The 24,435-nt window shown below is 42.8% G+C and overlaps 1 protein-coding gene across 1 annotated transcript in view; it reads left to right on the top strand.

Moving 5' to 3' along the window:
* Positions 1-24,435, top strand: part of LOC102802679 (atrial natriuretic peptide receptor 1-like) — an 85,267-nt gene that overhangs the window by 34,935 nt on the left and 25,897 nt on the right. The window lies entirely within an intron of this gene.

Below are 24,435 nucleotides of genomic sequence, written 5' to 3'. Positions count from 1 at the left end.
GCCAGTATAATACGGACTTGATGAGATATTAGCCAATATAATACGGACTCAGGGAAATATTAGCCAGTATAATACGGACTCGGGGAGATCTTTGCCAGTATAATACGCACTCGGGGAGATCTTTTCCAGTATAATACGGACTCAGGGAGATCTTTGCCAGTATAATGCGGACTCGGGGAGACATTAGCCAGTATAATACGGACCCAGAGAGGTCTTTGCCAGTATAATACGGACTCGGGGAGATCTTTGCAAGTATAATACGCACTCAGGGTGATCTTTGTCTTTATAATATGGTCTCTGGTAGATCTTTGCCAGTATAATTCCGACTCAGGGAGATCTTTGCCAGTATAATACGGACACGGGGAGATATTAGCCAGTATAATGCGGACTCGGGGAGATATTTGCCAGTATAATGCGGACTCGGGGAGATCTTTGCCAGTATAATATGGACTTGGGGAGATCTTTACCAGTATAATACGGACTCGGGGAGATATTTGCCAGTATAATACGAACTTGGTGAGATATTTGCCAGTATAATGCGGACTCGGGGAGATCTTTGCCAGTATAATATGGACTTAGGGAGATCTTTACCAGTATAATACGCACTCGGGGTGATCTTTGCCTTTATAATATGGTCTCGGCTTGAAATTTGCCAGTATAATACGGACTCGCGGAGATATTTGTAAGTATAATACAGACTTGGTGTAATATTTCCCAGTAAAATACGGACTCAGGAAGATATTAGCCAGTATAATACGGTCTCAGGGAGATATTAGCCAGTATAATACGGACTAGCGGAGATATTAGCCAGTATAATTCGGACTCGGGGAGATATTTGCCAGTATAATACGAACTCGGTGAGATATTTGCCAGTATAATATGGACTCGGTGAGATATTAGCCAGTATAATACGAACTCGGGGAGATCTTTGCCAGCCTAATAAGACTCGGGTGATATTAGCGAGTATAATACGGACTCAGGGAGATATTTGCCAGTATAATACGGACTCAGGAAAATATTAGCCAGTATAATACGGACTGGCGGAGATATTAGCCAGTATGATATGGACTCGGTGAGATATTAGCCAGGATAAAACAGACTCGGGGAGATATTAGCCAGTATAATATGGACTCAGGGAAATATTAGCCAGTGTAATACGGACTAACGGAGATATTAGCCAGTATAAAACAGACTCGGGGAGATATTTGCAAGTATAATACGGACTCGGTGAGATATTTGCCAGTTTAATACGGACTCGGTGATATATTAGCCAGTATAATACGGACTCAGGGAAATATTAGCCAGTATAATACGGACTAGTGGAGATATTAACCAGTATAAAGAGGACTCGGGGAGATATTTGCCAGTATAATACGGACTCGGGGAGATCTTTGCCAGTATAATATGGACTCGGGGAGATCTTCACCAGTATAATATGCACTCGGGGTGATATTTGCCTTTATAATATGGTCTCGGCTAGATCTTTGCCAGTATAATATGGACTCGGGGATATATTAGCCAGTATAATACGGTCTCAGGTAGATCTTTGCCAGTATAATACGGACTCGGGGAGATATTAGCCAGTATAATACGGACTCGGGGAAATATTAGCCAGTATAATACGGACTCGGGGAGATATTAGCCAGTATAATACGGACTCGGGGAGATATTAGCCAGTATAATACGGACTCGTGGAGATCTTTGCAAGTATAATACGGACTCGGGGAGATATTAGCCAGTATAAAACGGACTCGGGGAGATCTTTGCCAGTATATGACGGACTCGGGGAGATTTTCGCCAGTATAATACGGACTTGGGGAGATCTTTGCCAATATAATACGTACTCGGGGAGATCTTTGCCAGTATAATACGCACACGGGAAGATCATTTCCAGTATAATACGGACTCGGGGAGATCTTTGCCAGTATAGTACGGACTCGGGGAGATCTTTGCCTGTATAATACGAACTCGGGAGATATTAGCCAGTATAATACGGACTCTGGGAGATATTAGCCAGTATAATACGGACTCGGGGAGATCTTCGCCAGTATAATACGGACTCGGGGAGATATTAGCCAGTATAATACGAACTCGGGGAGATCTTTTCCAATATAATACGGACTCGGGGAGATCTTTGCCAGTATAATACGAACACGGGAAGATCTTTTCCAGTATAATACGGACTCGGGGAGATCTTTGCCAGTATAGTACGGACTCGGGGAGATATTTGCCTGTATAATACGAACTCGGGAGATATTAGCCAGTATAATACGGACTCGGGGAGATATTAGCCAGTATAATACGGACTCGGGGAGATCTTTGCCAATATAATACGGACTCGGGGAGATCTTTACCAGTATAATACGGACTCGGGGGATATCTTTACCAGTATAATACGGACTCGGGAGATCTTTGCCAGTATAATACGGACTCGGGGAGATATTTGCCAGTATAACACGGACTCGGGGAGATCTTTGCCTTTATAATACGGTCTCGGATAGATCTTCGCCAGTATAATACGGACTCGGGGAGATTTTTGCCAGTATAATACGGACTCGGTGAGATATTAGCCAGTATAATACAGACTCGGGGAGATATTAGCCAGTATAATACGGACTCAGGGAGATATTAGCCAGCATAATACGGACTCGCTGAGATCCTTGCTAGTATAATACGAACTCGGGAGATCTTTGCCAGTATAATACGGACTCAGGGAGATCTTTGCCAGTATAATACCATCGTCCGAATCGCACGGTCCCATGTGTTCGACCAATAGATCTTTACGCAATAGAGGCTTGGCCAAATAAACTTAGACCTTGGCTAGCAAAGATGGTATAATACGGACTCGGGGAGATCTTTGCCAGTATAATACGGACTCAGGGAGATCCTTGCCTGTATAATACGAACACGGGAGATATTAGCCAGTATAATACTGACTAGGGGAGATATTAGCCAGTATAATACGGACTCGGGGAGATATTAGCCAGTATAATACGGACTCGGGGAGATATTAGACAGTATAATACTGACTCGGGGAGATATTAGCCAGTATAATACGAACTCGGGGAGATCTTTTCCAATATAATACGGACTCGGGGAGATCTTTGCCAGTATAATACGAACACGGGAAGATCTTTTCCAGTATAATACGGACTCGGGGAGATCTTTGCCAGTATAGTACGGACTCGGGGAGATATTTGCCTGTGTAATACGAACTCGGGAGATATTAGCCAGTATAATACGGACTCGGGGAGATATTAGCCAGTATAATACGGACTCGGGGAGATCTTCGCCAGTATAATACGGACTCGGGGAGATCTTTGCCAATATAATACAGACTCGGGGAGATCTTTGCTAGTATAATACGGACTCGGAGAGATGTTTACTAGTATAATACGGACTCGGGGAGATCTTTGCAAGTATAAAACGGATTCGGGCGGATAATGGCCAGTATAATATGGACTAGGGGAGATATTAGCCAGTATAATACGGACTCGCGGAGATCTTTGCCTGTATAATACGAACTCGGGAGATATTAGCCAGTATAATACGGACTAGAGGAGATATTAGCCAGTATAATACGGACTCGGGAGATATTAGCCAGTATAATACGGACAAGGGGAGATATTAGCCAGTATAATACAGACTCGGGGAGATATTAGCCAGTATAATACGGACTCAGGGAGATATTAGCCAGTATAATACGGACTCGCTGAGATCCTTGCTAGTATAATACGAACTCGGGGAGATCTTTGCCAGTATAATACGGACTCAGGGAGATATTAGCCAGTATAATACGGACTCAGGGAGATCTTTGCCAGCATAATACCATCGTCCGAATCGCACGGTCGGGTGTCTTCGACCAATAAACCTTTACGCGATAGAGGCTTGGCCAAATAAACTTAGACCTTGGCTAGCGAAGATGGTATAATACGGACTTGGGGAGATCTTTGCCAGTATAATACGGACTCAGGGAGATCCTTGCCTGTATAATACGAACTCGGGAGATATTAGCTAGTATAATACGGATTAGGGGAGATATTAGCCAGTATAATACGGACTCGGGGAGATATTAGCCAGTATAATACGGACTCAGGGAGGTCTTTGCTGTATAATACGGACTCGGGGAGATATTAGCCAGTATAATACGGACTCGGGGAGATATTAGCCAGTATAATACGGACTCGGGGAGATATTAGCCAGTATAATACGGACTCGTGGAGATCTTTGCAAGTATAATACGGACTCGGGGAGATATTAGCCAGTATAAAACGGACTCGGGGAGATCTTTGCCAGTATATGACGGACTCAGGGAGATTTTCGCCAGTATAATACGGACTTGGGGAGATCTTTGCCAATATAATACGTACTCGGGGAGATCTTTGCCAGTATAATACGCACACGGGAAGATCATTTCCAGTATAATACGGACTCGGGGAGATCTTTGCCAGTATAGTACGGACTCGGGGAGATCTTTGCCTGTATAATACGAACTCGGGAGATATTAGCCAGTATAATACGGACTCTGGGAGATATTAGCCAGTATAATACGGACTCGGGGAGATCTTCGCCAGTATAATACGGACTCGGGGAGATATTAGCCAGTATAATACGAACTCGGGGAGATCTTTTCCAATATAATACGGACTCGGGGAGATCTTTGCCAGTATAATACGAACACGGGAAGATCTTTTCCAGTATAATACGGACTCGGGGAGATCTTTGCCAGTATAGTACGGACTCGGGGAGATATTTGCCTGTATAATACGAACTCGGGAGATATTAGCCAGTATAATACGGACTCGGGGAGATATTAGCCAGTATAATACGGACTCGGGGAGATCTTTGCCAATATAATACGGACTCGGGGAGATCTTTACCAGTATAATACGGACTCGGGGGATATCTTTACCAGTATAATACGGACTCGGGAGATCTTTGCCAGTATAATACGGACTCGGGGAGATATTTGCCAGTATAACACGGACTCGGGGAGATCTTTGCCTTTATAATACGGTCTCGGATAGATCTTCGCCAGTATAATACGGACTCGGGGAGATTTTTGCCAGTATAATACGGACTCGGTGAGATATTAGCCAGTATAATACAGACTCGGGGAGATATTAGCCAGTATAATACGGACTCAGGGAGATATTAGCCAGCATAATACGGACTCGCTGAGATCCTTGCTAGTATAATACGAACTCGGGAGATCTTTGCCAGTATAATACGGACTCAGGGAGATCTTTGCCAGTATAATACCATCGTCCGAATCGCACGGTCCCATGTCTTCGACCAATAGACCTTTACGCAATAGAGGCTTGGCCAAATAAACTTAGACCTTGGCTAGCAAAGATGGTATAATACGGACTCGGGGAGATCTTTGCCAGTATAATACGGACTCAGGGAGATCCTTGCCTGTATAATACGAACACGGGAGATATTAGCCAGTATAATACTGACTAGGGGAGATATTAGCCAGTATAATACGGACTCGGGGAGATATTAGCCAGTATAATACGGACTCGGGGAGATATTAGACAGTATAATACTGACTCGGGGAGATATTAGCCAGTATAATACGAACTCGGGGAGATCTTTTCCAATATAATACGGACTCGGGGAGATCTTTGCCAGTATAATACGAACACGGGAAGATCTTTTCCAGTATAATACGGACTCGGGGAGATCTTTGCCAGTATAGTACGGACTCGGGGAGATATTTGCCTGTGTAATACGAACTCGGGAGATATTAGCCAGTATAATACGGACTCGGGGAGATATTAGCCAGTATAATACGGACTCGGGGAGATCTTCGCCAGTATAATACGGACTCGGGGAGATCTTTGCCAATATAATACAGACTCGGGGAGATCTTTGCTAGTATAATACGGACTCCGAGAGATGTTTACTAGTATAATACGGACTCGGGGAGATCTTTGCAAGTATAAAACGGATTCGGGCGGATAATGGCCAGTATAATATGGACTAGGGGAGATATTAGCCAGTATAATACGGACTCGCGGAGATCTTTGCCTGTATAATACGAACTCGGGATATATTAGCCAGTATAATACGGACTAGAGGAGATATTAGCCAGTATAATACGGACTCGGGAGATATTAGCCAGTATAATACGGACAAGGGGAGATATTAGCCAGTATAATACGAACTCGGGAGATATTAGCCAGTATAATTCGAACTCGGGGAGATCTTTGCCAGTATAATACGGACTCGGGGAGATGTTTGCCTGTATAATACGGACTCAGGGATATTAGCCAGTATAATACGGACTCGGGGAGATATTAGCCAGTATAATACGAACTCGGGAGATATTAGCCAGTATATGTCGGACTCAGGGATATTAGCCAGTATAATACGGACTCGGGGAGATCTTTGCAAGTATAATACGGACTCGGGGAGACCTTTGCCAGTATAATACGGACTCAGGGATATTAGCCAGTATAATAAGGACTCGGGGAGATATTAGCCAGTATAATACGGACTCGTGGAGATCTTTGCAAGGATAATACGGACTCGGGGAGATATTAGCCAGTATAAAACGGACTCGGGGAGATCTTTGCCAGTATAATACGGACTCGGGGAGATATTAGCCAGCATATTACGGACTCGGGGAGATCTTTGCCAGTATAATACGGACTCGGGGAGATCTTTGCCTGTATAATACGGACACGTGGAGATCTTTGCCAGTATAATACGGACTCTGGGAGATCTTTGCCTGTATAATACGGACTCGTGGAGATCTTTGCCAGTATAATACGGACTAGGGGAGATATTAGCCAGTATAATACAGACAAGGGGAGATATTAGCCAGTATAATACGGACTCAGGGAGATCTTTGCCAGTATAATACTATCGTCCGAATCACACGGTCCCGTGTCTTTGATCTATAGGCCTCTACACGATAGAGTCTTGGCCGAATAAACTTAGACCTTGGCTAGCGAAGATGGTATAATACGGACTCGGCGAGATCTTCGCCAGTATAATACGGAATCGGGGAGATCTTTGCCAATATAATACAGACTCGGGGAGATCTTTTCCAGTATAATAAGGACAGGGGGAGATATTAGCCCGTATAATACGGACGCGGGAAGATATTTGACAGTATAATACGGACTCGAGGAGATCTTTGCCAGTATAATACGGACTCTGGGAGATCTTTACCAGTATAATACGGATTCGAGGATATCTTTACCAGTATAATACGGACTCGGAGAGATGTTTACCAGTATAATACGGACTCGGGGTGATCTTTGCCTTTATAATATGGTCTCGGCTAGATCTTTGCCAGTATAAAACAGACTCGCGCAGATATTATCCAGTATAATACGGACTCAGGGAAATATTAGCGAGTATAATACGGACTAGCGGAGATATTAGCCAGTATAAAACAGACTCGGGGAGATATTTGCAAGTATAATACGGACTCAGTGAGATACTTGCCAGTATAATACGGACTCGGTGAGATATTAGCCAGTATAATACGAACTCGGGGATATATTAGCCAGTACAATGCGGTCTCGGGTAGATCTTTGCCAGTATAATACGGACTCGGGGAGATATTAGCCAGTATAATATGGACTCGGTGAGATATTTGCCAGTATAATACGGACTTGATGAGATATTAGCCAATATAATACGGACTCAGGGAAATATTAGCCAGTATAATACGGACTCGGGGAGATCTTTGCCAGTATAATACGCACTCGGGGAGATCTTTTCCAGTATAATACGGACTCAGGGAGATCTTTGCCAGTATAATGCGGACTCGGGGAGACATTAGCCAGTATAATACGGACCCAGAGAGGTCTTTGCCAGTATAATACGGACTCGGGGAGATCTTTGCAAGTATAATACGCACTCAGGGTGATCTTTGTCTTTATAATATGGTCTCTGGTAGATCTTTGCCAGTATAATTCCGACTCAGGGAGATCTTTGCCAGTATAATACGGACACGGGGAGATATTAGCCAGTATAATGCGGACTCGGGGAGATATTTGCCAGTATAATGCGGACTCGGGGAGATCTTTGCCAGTATAATATGGACTTGGGGAGATCTTTACCAGTATAATACGGACTCGGGGAGATATTTGCCAGTATAATACGAACTTGGTGAGATATTTGCCAGTATAATGCGGACTCGGGGAGATCTTTGCCAGTATAATATGGACTTAGGGAGATCTTTACCAGTATAATACGCACTCGGGGTGATCTTTGCCTTTATAATATGGTCTCGGCTTGAAATTTGCCAGTATAATACGGACTCGCGGAGATATTTGTAAGTATAATACAGACTTGGTGTAATATTTCCCAGTAAAATACGGACTCAGGAAGATATTAGCCAGTATAATACGGTCTCAGGGAGATATTAGCCAGTATAATACGGACTAGCGGAGATATTAGCCAGTATAATTCGGACTCGGGGAGATATTTGCCAGTATAATACGAACTCGGTGAGATATTTGCCAGTATAATATGGACTCGGTGAGATATTAGCCAGTATAATACGAACTCGGGGAGATCTTTGCCAGCCTAATAAGACTCGGGTGATATTAGCGAGTATAATACGGACTCAGGGAGATATTTGCCAGTATAATACGGACTCAGGAAAATATTAGCCAGTATAATACGGACTGGCGGAGATATTAGCCAGTATGATATGGACTCGGTGAGATATTAGCCAGGATAAAACAGACTCGGGGAGATATTAGCCAGTATAATATGGACTCAGGGAAATATTAGCCAGTGTAATACGGACTAACGGAGATATTAGCCAGTATAAAACAGACTCGGGGAGATATTTGCAAGTATAATACGGACTCGGTGAGATATTTGCCAGTTTAATACGGACTCGGTGATATATTAGCCAGTATAATACGGACTCAGGGAAATATTAGCCAGTATAATACGGACTAGTGGAGATATTAACCAGTATAAAGAGGACTCGGGGAGATATTTGCCAGTATAATACGGACTCGGGGAGATCTTTGCCAGTATAATATGGACTCGGGGAGATCTTCACCAGTATAATATGCACTCGGGGTGATATTTGCCTTTATAATATGGTCTCGGCTAGATCTTTGCCAGTATAATATGGACTCGGGGATATATTAGCCAGTATAATACGGTCTCAGGTAGATCTTTGCCAGTATAATACGGACTCGGGGAGATATTAGCCAGTATAATACGGACTCAGGGAAATATTAGCCAGTATAATACGGACTCGGGGAGATCTTTGCCAGTATAATACGGACTCGCGGAGATCTTTGCCAGTATAATTCCGACTCGGGGAGATCTTTGCCAGTATAATACGGACACGGGGAGATATTAGCCAGTATAATGCGGACTCGGGGAGATATTTGCCAGTATAATGCGGACTCGGGGAGATCTCTGCCAGTATAATATGGACTTGGGGAGATCTTTACCAGTATAATACGGACTCGGGGAGATATTTGCCAGTATAATACGGACTAGGGGAGATATTAGCCAGTATAATACAGACAAGGGGAGATATTAGCCAGTATAATACGGACTCAGGGAGATCTTTGCCAGTATAATACGGACTAGGGGAGATATTAGCCAGTATAATACAGACTAGGGGAGATATTAGCCAGTATAATACGGACTCGCGGAGATCTTTGCCTGTATAATACGAACTCGGGATATATTAGCCAGTATAATACGGACTAGAGGAGATATTAGCCAGTATAATACGGACTCGGGAGATATTAGCCAGTATAATACGGACAAGGGGAGATATTAGCCAGTATAATACGAACTCGGGAGATATTAGCCAGTATAATTCGAACTCGGGGAGATCTTTGCCAGTATAATACGGACTCGGGGAGATGTTTGCCTGTATAATACGGACTCAGGGATATTAGCCAGTATAATACGGACTCGGGGAGATATTAGCCAGTATAATACGAACTCGGGAGATATTAGCCAGTATATGTCGGACTCAGGGATATTAGCCAGTATAATACGGACTCGGGGAGATCTTTGCAAGTATAATACGGACTCGGGGAGACCTTTGCCAGTATAATACGGACTCAGGGATATTAGCCAGTATAATAAGGACTCGGGGAGATATTAGCCAGTATAATACGGACTCGTGGAGATCTTTGCAAGGATAATACGGACTCGGGGAGATATTAGCCAGTATAAAACGGACTCGGGGAGATCTTTGCCAGTATAATACGGACTCGGGGAGATATTAGCCAGCATATTACGGACTCGGGGAGATCTTTGCCAGTATAATACGGACTCGGGGAGATCTTTGCCTGTATAATACGGACACGTGGAGATCTTTGCCAGTATAATACGGACTCTGGGAGATCTTTGCCTGTATAATACGGACTCGTGGAGATCTTTGCCAGTATAATACGGACTAGGGGAGATATTAGCCAGTATAATACAGACAAGGGGAGATATTAGCCAGTATAATACGGACTCAGGGAGATCTTTGCCAGTATAATACTATCGTCCGAATCACACGGTCCCGTGTCTTTGATCTATAGGCCTCTACACGATAGAGTCTTGGCCGAATAAACTTAGACCTTGGCTAGCGAAGATGGTATAATACGGACTCGGCGAGATCTTCGCCAGTATAATACGGAATCGGGGAGATCTTTGCCAATATAATACAGACTCGGGGAGATCTTTTCCAGTATAATAAGGACAGGGGGAGATATTAGCCCGTATAATACGGACGCGGGAAGATATTTGACAGTATAATACGGACTCGAGGAGATCTTTGCCAGTATAATACGGACTCTGGGAGATCTTTACCAGTATAATACGGATTCGAGGATATCTTTACCAGTATAATACGGACTCGGAGAGATGTTTACCAGTATAATACGGACTCGGGGTGATCTTTGCCTTTATAATATGGTCTCGGCTAGATCTTTGCCAGTATAAAACAGACTCGCGCAGATATTATCCAGTATAATACGGACTCAGGGAAATATTAGCGAGTATAATACGGACTAGCGGAGATATTAGCCAGTATAAAACAGACTCGGGGAGATATTTGCAAGTATAATACGGACTCAGTGAGATACTTGCCAGTATAATACGGACTCGGTGAGATATTAGCCAGTATAATACGAACTCGGGGATATATTAGCCAGTACAATGCGGTCTCGGGTAGATCTTTGCCAGTATAATACGGACTCGGGGAGATATTAGCCAGTATAATATGGACTCGGTGAGATATTTGCCAGTATAATACGGACTTGATGAGATATTAGCCAATATAATACGGACTCAGGGAAATATTAGCCAGTATAATACGGACTCGGGGAGATCTTTGCCAGTATAATACGCACTCGGGGAGATCTTTTCCAGTATAATACGGACTCAGGGAGATCTTTGCCAGTATAATGCGGACTCGGGGAGACATTAGCCAGTATAATACGGACCCAGAGAGGTCTTTGCCAGTATAATACGGACTCGGGGAGATCTTTGCAAGTATAATACGCACTCAGGGTGATCTTTGTCTTTATAATATGGTCTCTGGTAGATCTTTGCCAGTATAATTCCGACTCAGGGAGATCTTTGCCAGTATAATACGGACACGGGGAGATATTAGCCAGTATAATGCGGACTCGGGGAGATATTTGCCAGTATAATGCGGACTCGGGGAGATCTTTGCCAGTATAATATGGACTTGGGGAGATCTTTACCAGTATAATACGGACTCGGGGAGATATTTGCCAGTATAATACGAACTTGGTGAGATATTTGCCAGTATAATGCGGACTCGGGGAGATCTTTGCCAGTATAATATGGACTTAGGGAGATCTTTACCAGTATAATACGCACTCGGGGTGATCTTTGCCTTTATAATATGGTCTCGGCTTGAAATTTGCCAGTATAATACGGACTCGCGGAGATATTTGTAAGTATAATACAGACTTGGTGTAATATTTCCCAGTAAAATACGGACTCAGGAAGATATTAGCCAGTATAATACGGTCTCAGGGAGATATTAGCCAGTATAATACGGACTAGCGGAGATATTAGCCAGTATAATTCGGACTCGGGGAGATATTTGCCAGTATAATACGAACTCGGTGAGATATTTGCCAGTATAATATGGACTCGGTGAGATATTAGCCAGTATAATACGAACTCGGGGAGATCTTTGCCAGCCTAATAAGACTCGGGTGATATTAGCGAGTATAATACGGACTCAGGGAGATATTTGCCAGTATAATACGGACTCAGGAAAATATTAGCCAGTATAATACGGACTGGCGGAGATATTAGCCAGTATGATATGGACTCGGTGAGATATTAGCCAGGATAAAACAGACTCGGGGAGATATTAGCCAGTATAATATGGACTCAGGGAAATATTAGCCAGTGTAATACGGACTAACGGAGATATTAGCCAGTATAAAACAGACTCGGGGAGATATTTGCAAGTATAATACGGACTCGGTGAGATATTTGCCAGTTTAATACGGACTCGGTGATATATTAGCCAGTATAATACGGACTCAGGGAAATATTAGCCAGTATAATACGGACTAGTGGAGATATTAACCAGTATAAAGAGGACTCGGGGAGATATTTGCCAGTATAATACGGACTCGGGGAGATCTTTGCCAGTATAATATGGACTCGGGGAGATCTTCACCAGTATAATATGCACTCGGGGTGATATTTGCCTTTATAATATGGTCTCGGCTAGATCTTTGCCAGTATAATATGGACTCGGGGATATATTAGCCAGTATAATACGGTCTCAGGTAGATCTTTGCCAGTATAATACGGACTCGGGGAGATATTAGCCAGTATAATACGGACTCAGGGAAATATTAGCCAGTATAATACGGACTCGGGGAGATCTTTGCCAGTATAATACGGACTCGCGGAGATCTTTGCCAGTATAATTCCGACTCGGGGAGATCTTTGCCAGTATAATACGGACACGGGGAGATATTAGCCAGTATAATGCGGACTCGGGGAGATATTTGCCAGTATAATGCGGACTCGGGGAGATCTCTGCCAGTATAATATGGACTTGGGGAGATCTTTACCAGTATAATACGGACTCGGGGAGATATTTGCCAGTATAATACGAACTTGGTGAGATATTTGCCAGTATAATATGGACTCGGTGAGATATTAGCCAGTATAATACGAATTCGGGGAGATCTTTGCCAGCCTAATAAGACTCGAGTGATATTAGCGAGTATAATACGGACTCAGGGAGATATTTGCCAGTATAATACGGACTCAGGGAAATATTAGCCAGTATAATACGGACTAACGGAGATATTAGCCAGTATTATATGGACTCGGTGAGATATTAGCCAGGATAAAACAGACTCGGGGAGATATTAGCCAGTATAATACGGACTCAGGGAAATATTAGCCAGTGTAATACGGACTAACGGAGATATTAGCCAGTATAAAACAGACTCGGGGAGATATTTGCAAGTATAATACGGACTCAGTGAGATATTTGCCAGTTTAATACGGACTCGGTGATATATTAGCCAGTATAATACGGACTCAGGGAAATATTAGCCAGTATAATACGGACTAGTGGAGATATTAACCAGTATAAAGAGGACTCGGGGAGATATTTGCCAGTATAATACGGACTCGGGGAGATCTTTGCCAGTATAATATGGACTCGGGGAGATCTTCACCAGTATAATATGCACTCGGGGTGATATTTGCCTTTATAATATGGTCTCGGCTAGATCTTTGCCAGTATAATATGGACTCGGGGATATATTAGCCAGTATAATACGGTCTCAGGTAGATCTTTGCCAGTATAATACGGACTCGGGGAGATATTAGCCAGTATAATACGGACTCAGGGAAATATTAGCCAGTATAATACGGACTCGGGGAGATCTTTGCCAGTATAATACGGACTCGCGGAGATCTTTGCCAGTATAATTCCGACTCGGGGAGATCTTTGCCAGTATAATACGGACACGGGGAGATATTAGCCAGTATAATGCGGACTCGGGGAGATATTTGCCAGTATAATGCGGACTCGGGGAGATCTCTGCCAGTATAATATGGACTTGGGGAGATCTTTACCAGTATAATACGGACTCGGGGAGATATTTGCCAGTATAATACGGACTAGGGGAGATATTAGCCAGTATAATACAGACAAGGGGAGATATTAGCCAGTATAATACGGACTCAGGGAGATCTTTGCCAGTATAATACGGACTAGGGGAGATATTAGCCAGTATAATACAGACTAGGGGAGATATTAGCCAGTATAATACGGACTCGCGGAGATCTTTGCCTGTATAATACGAACTCGGGATATATTAGCCAGTATAATACGGACTAGAGGAGATATTAGCCAGTATAATACGGACTCGGGAGATATTAGCCAGTATAATACGGACAAGGGGAGATATTAGCCAGTATAATACGAACTCGGGAGATATTAGCCAGTATAATTCGAACTCGGGGAGATCTTTGCCAGTATAATACGGACTCGGGGAGATGTTTGCCTGTATAATACGGACTCAGGGATATTAGCCAGTATAATACGGACTCGGGGAGATATTAGCCAGTATAATACGAACTCGGGAGATATTAGCCAGTATATGTCGGACTCAGGGATATTAGCCAGTATAATACGGACTCGGGGAGATCTTTGCAAGTATAATACGGACTCGGGGAGACCTTTGCCAGTATAATACGGACTCAGGGATATTAGCCAGTATAATAAGGACTCGGGGAGATATTAGCCAGTATAATACGGACTCGTGGAGATCTTTGCAAGGATAATACGGACTCGGGGAGATATTAGCCAGTATAAAACGGACTCGGGGAGATCTTTGCCAGTATAATACGGACTCGGGGAGATATTAGCCAGCATATTACGGACTCGGGGAGATCTTTGCCAGTATAATACGGACTCGGGGAGATCTTTGCCTGTATAATACGGACACGTGGAGATCTTTGCCAGTATAATACGGACTCTGGGAGATCTTTGCCTGTATAATACGGACTCGTGGAGATCTTTGCCAGTATAATACGGACTAGGGGAGATATTAGCCAGTATAATACAGACAAGGGGAGATATTAGCCAGTATAATACGGACTCAGGGAGATCTTTGCCAGTATAATACTATCGTCCGAATCACACGGTCCCGTGTCTTTGATCTATAGGCCTCTACACGATAGAGTCTTGGCCGAATAAACTTAGACCTTGGCTAGCGAAGATGGTATAATACGGACTCGGCGAGATCTTCGCCAGTATAATACGGAATCGGGGAGATCTTTGCCAATATAATACAGACTCGGGGAGATCTTTTCCAGTATAATAAGGACAGGGGGAGATATTAGCCCGTATAATACGGACGCGGGAAGATATTTGACAGTATAATACGGACTCGAGGAGATCTTTGCCAGTATAATACGGACTCTGGGAGATCTTTACCAGTATAATACGGATTCGAGGATATCTTTACCAGTATAATACGGACTCGGAGAGATGTTTACCAGTATAATACGGACTCGGGGTGATCTTTGCCTTTATAATATGGTCTCGGCTAGATCTTTGCCAGTATAAAACAGACTCGCGCAGATATTATCCAGTATAATACGGACTCAGGGAAATATTAGCGAGTATAATACGGACTAGCGGAGATATTAGCCAGTATAAAACAGACTCGGGGAGATATTTGCAAGTATAATACGGACTCAGTGAGATACTTGCCAGTATAATACGGACTCGGTGAGATATTAGCCAGTATAATACGAACTCGGGGATATATTAGCCAGTACAATGCGGTCTCGGGTAGATCTTTGCCAGTATAATACGGACTCGGGGAGATATTAGCCAGTATAATATGGACTCGGTGAGATATTTGCCAGTATAATACGGACTTGATGAGATATTAGCCAATATAATACGGACTCAGGGAAATATTAGCCAGTATAATACGGACTCGGGGAGATCTTTGCCAGTATAATACGCACTCGGGGAGATCTTTTCCAGTATAATACGGACTCAGGGAGATCTTTGCCAGTATAATGCGGACTCGGGGAGACATTAGCCAGTATAATACGGACCCAGAGAGGTCTTTGCCAGTATAATACGGACTCGGGGAGATCTTTGCAAGTATAATACGCACTCAGGGTGATCTTTGTCTTTATAATATGGTCTCTGGTAGATCTTTGCCAGTATAATTCCGACTCAGGGAGATCTTTGCCAGTATAATACGGACACGGGGAGATATTAGCCAGTATAATGCGGACTCGGGGAGATATTTGCCAGTATAATGCGGACTCGGGGAGATCTTTGCCAGTATAATATGGACTTGGGGAGATCTTTACCAGTATAATACGGACTCGGGGAGATATTTGCCAGTATAATACGAACTTGGTGAGATATTTGCCAGTATAATGCGGACTCGGGGAGATCTTTGCCAGTATAATATGGACTTAGGGAGATCTTTACCAGTATAATACGCACTCGGGGTGATCTTTGCCTTTATAATATGGTCTCGGCTTGAAATTTGCCAGTATAATACGGACTCGCGGAGATATTTGTAAGTATAATACAGACTTGGTGTAATATTTCCCAGTAAAATACGGACTCAGGAAGATATTAGCCAGTATAATACGGTCTCAGGGAGATATTAGCCAGTATAATACGGACTAGCGGAGATATTAGCCAGTATAATTCGGACTCGGGGAGATATTTGCCAGTATAATACGAACTCGGTGAGATATTTGCCAGTATAATATGGACTCGGTGAGATATTAGCCAGTATAATACGAACTCGGGGAGATCTTTGCCAGCCTAATAAGACTCGGGTGATATTAGCGAGTATAATACGGACTCAGGGAGATATTTGCCAGTATAATACGGACTCAGGAAAATATTAGCCAGTATAATACGGACTGGCGGAGATATTAGCCAGTATGATATGGACTCGGTGAGATATTAGCCAGGATAAAACAGACTCGGGGAGATATTAGCCAGTATAATATGGACTCAGGGAAATATTAGCCAGTGTAATACGGACTAACGGAGATATTAGCCAGTATAAAACAGACTCGGGGAGATATTTGCAAGTATAATACGGACTCGGTGAGATATTTGCCAGTTTAATACGGACTCGGTGATATATTAGCCAGTATAATACGGACTCAGGGAAATATTAGCCAGTATAATACGGACTAGTGGAGATATTAACCAGTATAAAGAGGACTCGGGGAGATATTTGCCAGTATAATACGGACTCGGGGAGATCTTTGCCAGTATAATATGGACTCGGGGAGATCTTCACCAGTATAATATGCACTCGGGGTGATATTTGCCTTTATAATATGGTCTCGGCTAGATCTTTGCCAGTATAATATGGACTCGGGGATATATTAGCCAGTATAATACGGTCTCAGGTAGATCTTTGCCAGTATAATACGGACTCGGGGAGATATTAGCCAGTATAATACGGACTCAGGGAAATATTAGCCAGTATAATACGGACTCGGGGAGATCTTTGCCAGTATAATACGGACTCGCGGAGATCTTTGCCAGTATAATTCCGACTCGGGGAGATCTTTGCCAGTATAATACGGACACGGGGAGATATTAGCCAGTATAATGCGGACTCGGGGAGATATTTGCCAGTATAATGCGGACTCGGGGAGATCTCTGCCAGTATAATATGGACTTGGGGAGATCTTTACCAGTATAATACGGACTCGGGGAGATATTTGCCAGTATAATACGAACTTGGTGAGATATTTGCCAGTATAATATGGACTCGGTGAGATATTAGCCAGTATAATACGAATTCGGGGAGATCTTTGCCAGCCTAATAAGACTCGAGTGATATTAGCGAGTATAATACGGACTCAGGGAGATATTTGCCAGTATAATACGGACTCAGGGAAATATTAGCCAGTATAATACGGACTAACGGAGATATTAGCCAGTATTATATGGACTCGGTGAGATATTAGCCAGGATAAAACAGACTCGGGGAGATATTAGCCAGTATAATACGGACTCAGGGAAATATTAGCCAGTGTAATACGGACTAACGGAGATATTAGCCAGTATAAAACAGACTCGGGGAGATATTTGCAAGTATAATACGGACTCAGTGAGATATTTGCCAGTTTAATACGGACTCGGTGAGATATTAGCCAGTATAATACGGACTCTGGGAAATATTAGCCAGTATAATACGGACTCGCGGAGATCTTTGCCTGTATAATACGAACTCGGGATATATTAGCCAGTATAATACGGACTAGAGGAGATATTAGCCAGTATAATACGGACTCGGGAGATATTAGCCAGTATAATACGGACAAGGGGAGATATTAGCCAGTACAATACGAACTCGGGAGATATTAGCCAGTATAATTCGAACTCGGGGAGATCTTTGCCAGTATAATACGGACTCGGGGAGATGTTTGCCTGTATAATACGGACTCAGGGATATTAGCCAGTATAATACGGACTCGGGGAGATATTAGCCAGTATAATACGAACTCGGGAGATATTAGCCAGTATATGTCGGACTCAGGGATATTAGCCAGTATAATACGGACTCGGGGAGATCTTTGCAAGTATAATACGGACTCGGGGAGACCTTTGCCAGTATAATACGGACTCAGGGATATTAGCCAGTATAATAAGGACTCGGGGAGATATTAGCCAGTATAATACGGACTCGTGGAGATCTTTGCAAGGATAATACGGACTCGGGGAGATATTAGCCAGTATAAAACGGACTCGGGGAGATCTTTGCCAGTATAATACGGACTCGGGGAGATATTAGCCAGCATATTACGGACTCGGGGAGATCTTTGCCAGTATAATACGGACTCGGGGAGATCTTTGCCTGTATAATACGGACACGTGGAGATCTTTGCCAGTATAATACGGACTCTGGGAGATCTTTGCCTGTATAATACGGACTCGTGGAGATCTTTGCCAGTATAATACGGACTAGGGGAGATATTAGCCAGTATAATACAGACAAGGGGAGATATTAGCCAGTATAATACGGACTCAGGGAGATCTTTGCCAGTATAATACTATCGTCCGAATCACACGGTCCCGTGTCTTTGATCTATAGGCCTCTACACGATAGAGTCTTGGCCGAATAAACTTAGACCTTGGCTAGCGAAGATGGTATAATACGGACTCGGCGAGATCTTCGCCAGTATAATACGGAATCGGGGAGATCTTTGCCAATATAATACAGACTCGGGGAGATCTTTTCCAGTATAATAAGGACAGGGGGAGATATTAGCCCGTATAATACGGACGCGGGAAGATATTTGACAGTATAATACGGACTCGAGGAGATCTTTGCCAGTATAATACGGACTCTGGGAGATCTTTACCAGTATAATACGGATTCGAGGATATCTTTACCAGTATAATACGGACTCGGAGAGATGTTTACCAGTATAATACGGACTCGGGGTGATCTTTGCCTTTATAATATGGTCTCGGCTAGATCTTTGCCAGTATAAAACAGACTCGCGCAGATATTATCCAGTATAATACGGACTCAGGGAAATATTAGCGAGTATAATACGGACTAGCGGAGATATTAGCCAGTATAAAACAGACTCGGGGAGATATTTGCAAGTATAATACGGACTCAGTGAGATACTTGCCAGTATAATACGGACTCGGTGAGATATTAGCCAGTATAATACGAACTCGGGGATATATTAGCCAGTACAATGCGGTCTCGGGTAGATCTTTGCCAGTATAATACGGACTCGGGGAGATATTAGCCAGTATAATATGGACTCGGTGAGATATTTGCCAGTATAATACGGACTTGATGAGATATTAGCCAATATAATACGGACTCAGGGAAATATTAGCCAGTATAATACGGACTCGGGGAGATCTTTGCCAGTATAATACGCACTCGGGGAGATCTTTTCCAGTATAATACGGACTCAGGGAGATCTTTGCCAGTATAATGCGGACTCGGGGAGACATTAGCCAGTATAATACGGACCCAGAGAGGTCTTTGCCAGTATAATACGGACTCGGGGAGATCTTTGCAAGTATAATACGCACTCAGGGTGATCTTTGTCTTTATAATATGGTCTCTGGTAGATCTTTGCCAGTATAATTCCGACTCAGGGAGATCTTTGCCAGTATAATACGGACACGGGGAGATATTAGCCAGTATAATGCGGACTCGGGGAGATATTTGCCAGTATAATGCGGACTCGGGGAGATCTTTGCCAGTATAATATGGACTTGGGGAGATCTTTACCAGTATAATACGGACTCGGGGAGATATTTGCCAGTATAATACGAACTTGGTGAGATATTTGCCAGTATAATGCGGACTCGGGGAGATCTTTGCCAGTATAATATGGACTTAGGGAGATCTTTACCAGTATAATACGCACTCGGGGTGATCTTTGCCTTTATAATATGGTCTCGGCTTGAAATTTGCCAGTATAATACGGACTCGCGGAGATATTTGTAAGTATAATACAGACTTGGTGTAATATTTCCCAGTAAAATACGGACTCAGGAAGATATTAGCCAGTATAATACGGTCTCAGGGAGATATTAGCCAGTATAATACGGACTAGCGGAGATATTAGCCAGTATAATTCGGACTCGGGGAGATATTTGCCAGTATAATACGAACTCGGTGAGATATTTGCCAGTATAATATGGACTCGGTGAGATATTAGCCAGTATAATACGAACTCGGGGAGATCTTTGCCAGCCTAATAAGACTCGGGTGATATTAGCGAGTATAATACGGACTCAGGGAGATATTTGCCAGTATAATACGGACTCAGGAAAATATTAGCCAGTATAATACGGACTGGCGGAGATATTAGCCAGTATGATATGGACTCGGTGAGATATTAGCCAGGATAAAACAGACTCGGGGAGATATTAGCCAGTATAATATGGACTCAGGGAAATATTAGCCAGTGTAATACGGACTAACGGAGATATTAGCCAGTATAAAACAGACTCGGGGAGATATTTGCAAGTATAATACGGACTCGGTGAGATATTTGCCAGTTTAATACGGACTCGGTGATATATTAGCCAGTATAATACGGACTCAGGGAAATATTAGCCAGTATAATACGGACTAGTGGAGATATTAACCAGTATAAAGAGGACTCGGGGAGATATTTGCCAGTATAATACGGACTCGGGGAGATCTTTGCCAGTATAATATGGACTCGGGGAGATCTTCACCAGTATAATATGCACTCGGGGTGATATTTGCCTTTATAATATGGTCTCGGCTAGATCTTTGCCAGTATAATATGGACTCGGGGATATATTAGCCAGTATAATACGGTCTCAGGTAGATCTTTGCCAGTATAATACGGACTCGGGGAGATATTAGCCAGTATAATACGGACTCAGGGAAATATTAGCCAGTATAATACGGACTCGGGGAGATCTTTGCCAGTATAATACGGACTCGCGGAGATCTTTGCCAGTATAATTCCGACTCGGGGAGATCTTTGCCAGTATAATACGGACACGGGGAGATATTAGCCAGTATAATGCGGACTCGGGGAGATATTTGCCAGTATAATGCGGACTCGGGGAGATCTCTGCCAGTATAATATGGACTTGGGGAGATCTTTACCAGTATAATACGGACTCGGGGAGATATTTGCCAGTATAATACGAACTTGGTGAGATATTTGCCAGTATAATATGGACTCGGTGAGATATTAGCCAGTATAATACGAATTCGGGGAGATCTTTGCCAGCCTAATAAGACTCGAGTGATATTAGCGAGTATAATACGGACTCAGGGAGATATTTGCCAGTATAATACGGACTCAGGGAAATATTAGCCAGTATAATACGGACTAACGGAGATATTAGCCAGTATTATATGGACTCGGTGAGATATTAGCCAGGATAAAACAGACTCGGGGAGATATTAGCCAGTATAATACGGACTCAGGGAAATATTAGCCAGTGTAATACGGACTAACGGAGATATTAGCCAGTATAAAACAGACTCGGGGAGATATTTGCAAGTATAATACGGACTCAGTGAGATATTTGCCAGTTTAATACGGACTCGGTGAGATATTAGCCAGTATAATACGGACTCTGGGAAATATTAGCCAGTATAATACGGACTAGTGGAGATATTAGCCAGTATAAAGAGGACTCGGGGAGATATTTGCCAGTATAATACGGACTCGGGGAGATCTTTGCCAATATAATATGGACTCGGGGAGATCTTCACCAGTATAATATGCACTCGGGGTGATATTTGCCTTTATAATATGGTCTCGGCTAGATCTTTGCCAGTATAATATGGACTCGGGGATATATTAGCCAGTATAATACGGTCTCAGGTAGATCTTTGCCAGTATAATACGGACTCGGGGAGATATTAGCCAGTATAATACGGACTCAGGGAAATATTAGCCAGTATAATACGGACTCGGGGAGATCTTTGCCAGTATAATACGGACTCGCGGAGATCTTTGCCAGTATAATTCCGACTCGGGGAGATCTTTGCCAGTATAATACGGACACGGGGAGATATTAGCCAGTATAATGCGGACTCGGGGAGATATTTGCCAGTATAATGCGGACTCGGGGAGATCTCTGCCAGTATAATATGGACTTGGGGAGATCTTTACCAGTATAATACGGACTCGGGGAGATATTTGCCAGTATAATACGAACTTGGTGAGATATTTGCCAGTATAATATGGACTCGGTGAGATATTAGCCAGTATAATACGAATTCGGGGAGATCTTTGCCAGCCTAATAAGACTCGAGTGATATTAGCGAGTATAATACGGACTCAGGGAGATATTTGCCATTATAATACGGACTCAGGGAAATATTAGCCAGTATAATACGGACTAACGGAGATATTAGCCAGTATTATATGGACTCGGTGAGATATTAGCCAGGATAAAACAGACTCGGGGAGATATTAGCCAGTATAATACGGACTCAGGGAAATATTAGCCAGTGTAATACGGACTAACGGAGATATTAGCCAGTATAAAACAGACTCGGGGAGATATTTGCAAGTATAATACGGACTCAGTGAGATATTTGCCAGTTTAATACGGACTCGGTGAGATATTAGCCAGTATAATACGGACTCTGGGAAATATTAGCCAGTATAATACGGACTAGTGGAGATATTAGCCAGTATAAAGAGGACTCGGGGAGATATTTGCCAGTATAATACGGACTCGGGGAGATCTTTGCCAGTATAATATGGGCTCGGGGAGATCTTCACCAGTATAATACGCACTCGGGGTGATATTTGCCTTTATAATATGGTCTCGGCTAGATCTTTGCCAGTATAATACGGACTCGGGGATATATTAGCCAGTATAATACGGTCTCAGGTAGATCTTTGCTAGTATAATACGGACTCAGGGAGATATTAGCCAGTATAATACGGACTCAGGGAAATATTAGCCAGTATAACACGGACTCGGGGAGATCTTTGCCAGTATAATACGGACTCGCGGAGATCTTTGCCAGTATAATTCCGACTCGGGGAGATCTTTGCCAGTATAATACGGACACGGGGAGATATTAGCCTGTATAATGCGGACTCGGGGAGATATTTGCCAGTATAATGCGGACTCGGGGAGATCTTTGCCAGTATAATATGGACTTGGGGAGATCTTTACCAGTATAATACGCACTCGGGGTGATCTTTGCCTTTATAATATGGTCTCGGCTAGATTTTGCTAGTATAATACGGACTCGCGGAGATATTTGTAAGTATAATACGGACTTGGTGTAATATTTCCCAGTAAAATACAGACTCAGGAAGATATTAGCCAGTATAATACGGACTCGGGGAGATATTATCCAGTATAATACGAACTCTGGGAGATATTTGCAATTATAATACGGACTGTATTACACATACACATTTACTACAAACATAGTACATGTTTTAACAACTTGTTATCTGCAACGCGATCATTGCTGAGCGCAGCTAGGTTTAGTGACACGTTCGGATTATCCTGACAAATAAGTTACTAAATTGATCAATAATAACTTATCATTTGAGTGCGAATAATAGTTTATTTCAGAAATTTTATTAGTTGTGTTTTTTTAGAATTTTGTTAAAATTCAGCAAAGTACAGTGTATCATTTTATATTTCCTGTGTCACTTCAAAGTGGGTATCGTCATGGTTACTTACAAGGAAGTGGAACATTTACAAGTGACGCATATATGCCAATATAAAATATATGAAAATAATAGGTAGATTGTGACACTGTGTGTCTAATAGTCTGAAAGGTGACCTTTCGACATCCTGTGAAACTACCCAAATTAAACTTTAGCTTTTTAAGGCTTGCTAAATTTCGAACTAACCAAGAAACACTATTTATCTTTATGTTTATTTGTCTAATTGAC

The sequence above is a fragment of the Saccoglossus kowalevskii genome, chromosome 1 (genome assembly GCF_978046115.1).
Source record: "Saccoglossus kowalevskii chromosome 1, keSacKowa6.1, whole genome shotgun sequence".
Taxonomy (NCBI): domain Eukaryota; kingdom Metazoa; phylum Hemichordata; class Enteropneusta; family Harrimaniidae; genus Saccoglossus; species Saccoglossus kowalevskii.
The sequence above is the reverse complement of the archived record's forward strand: the minus strand, read 5'-3'. Positions and strand labels throughout refer to the sequence as shown.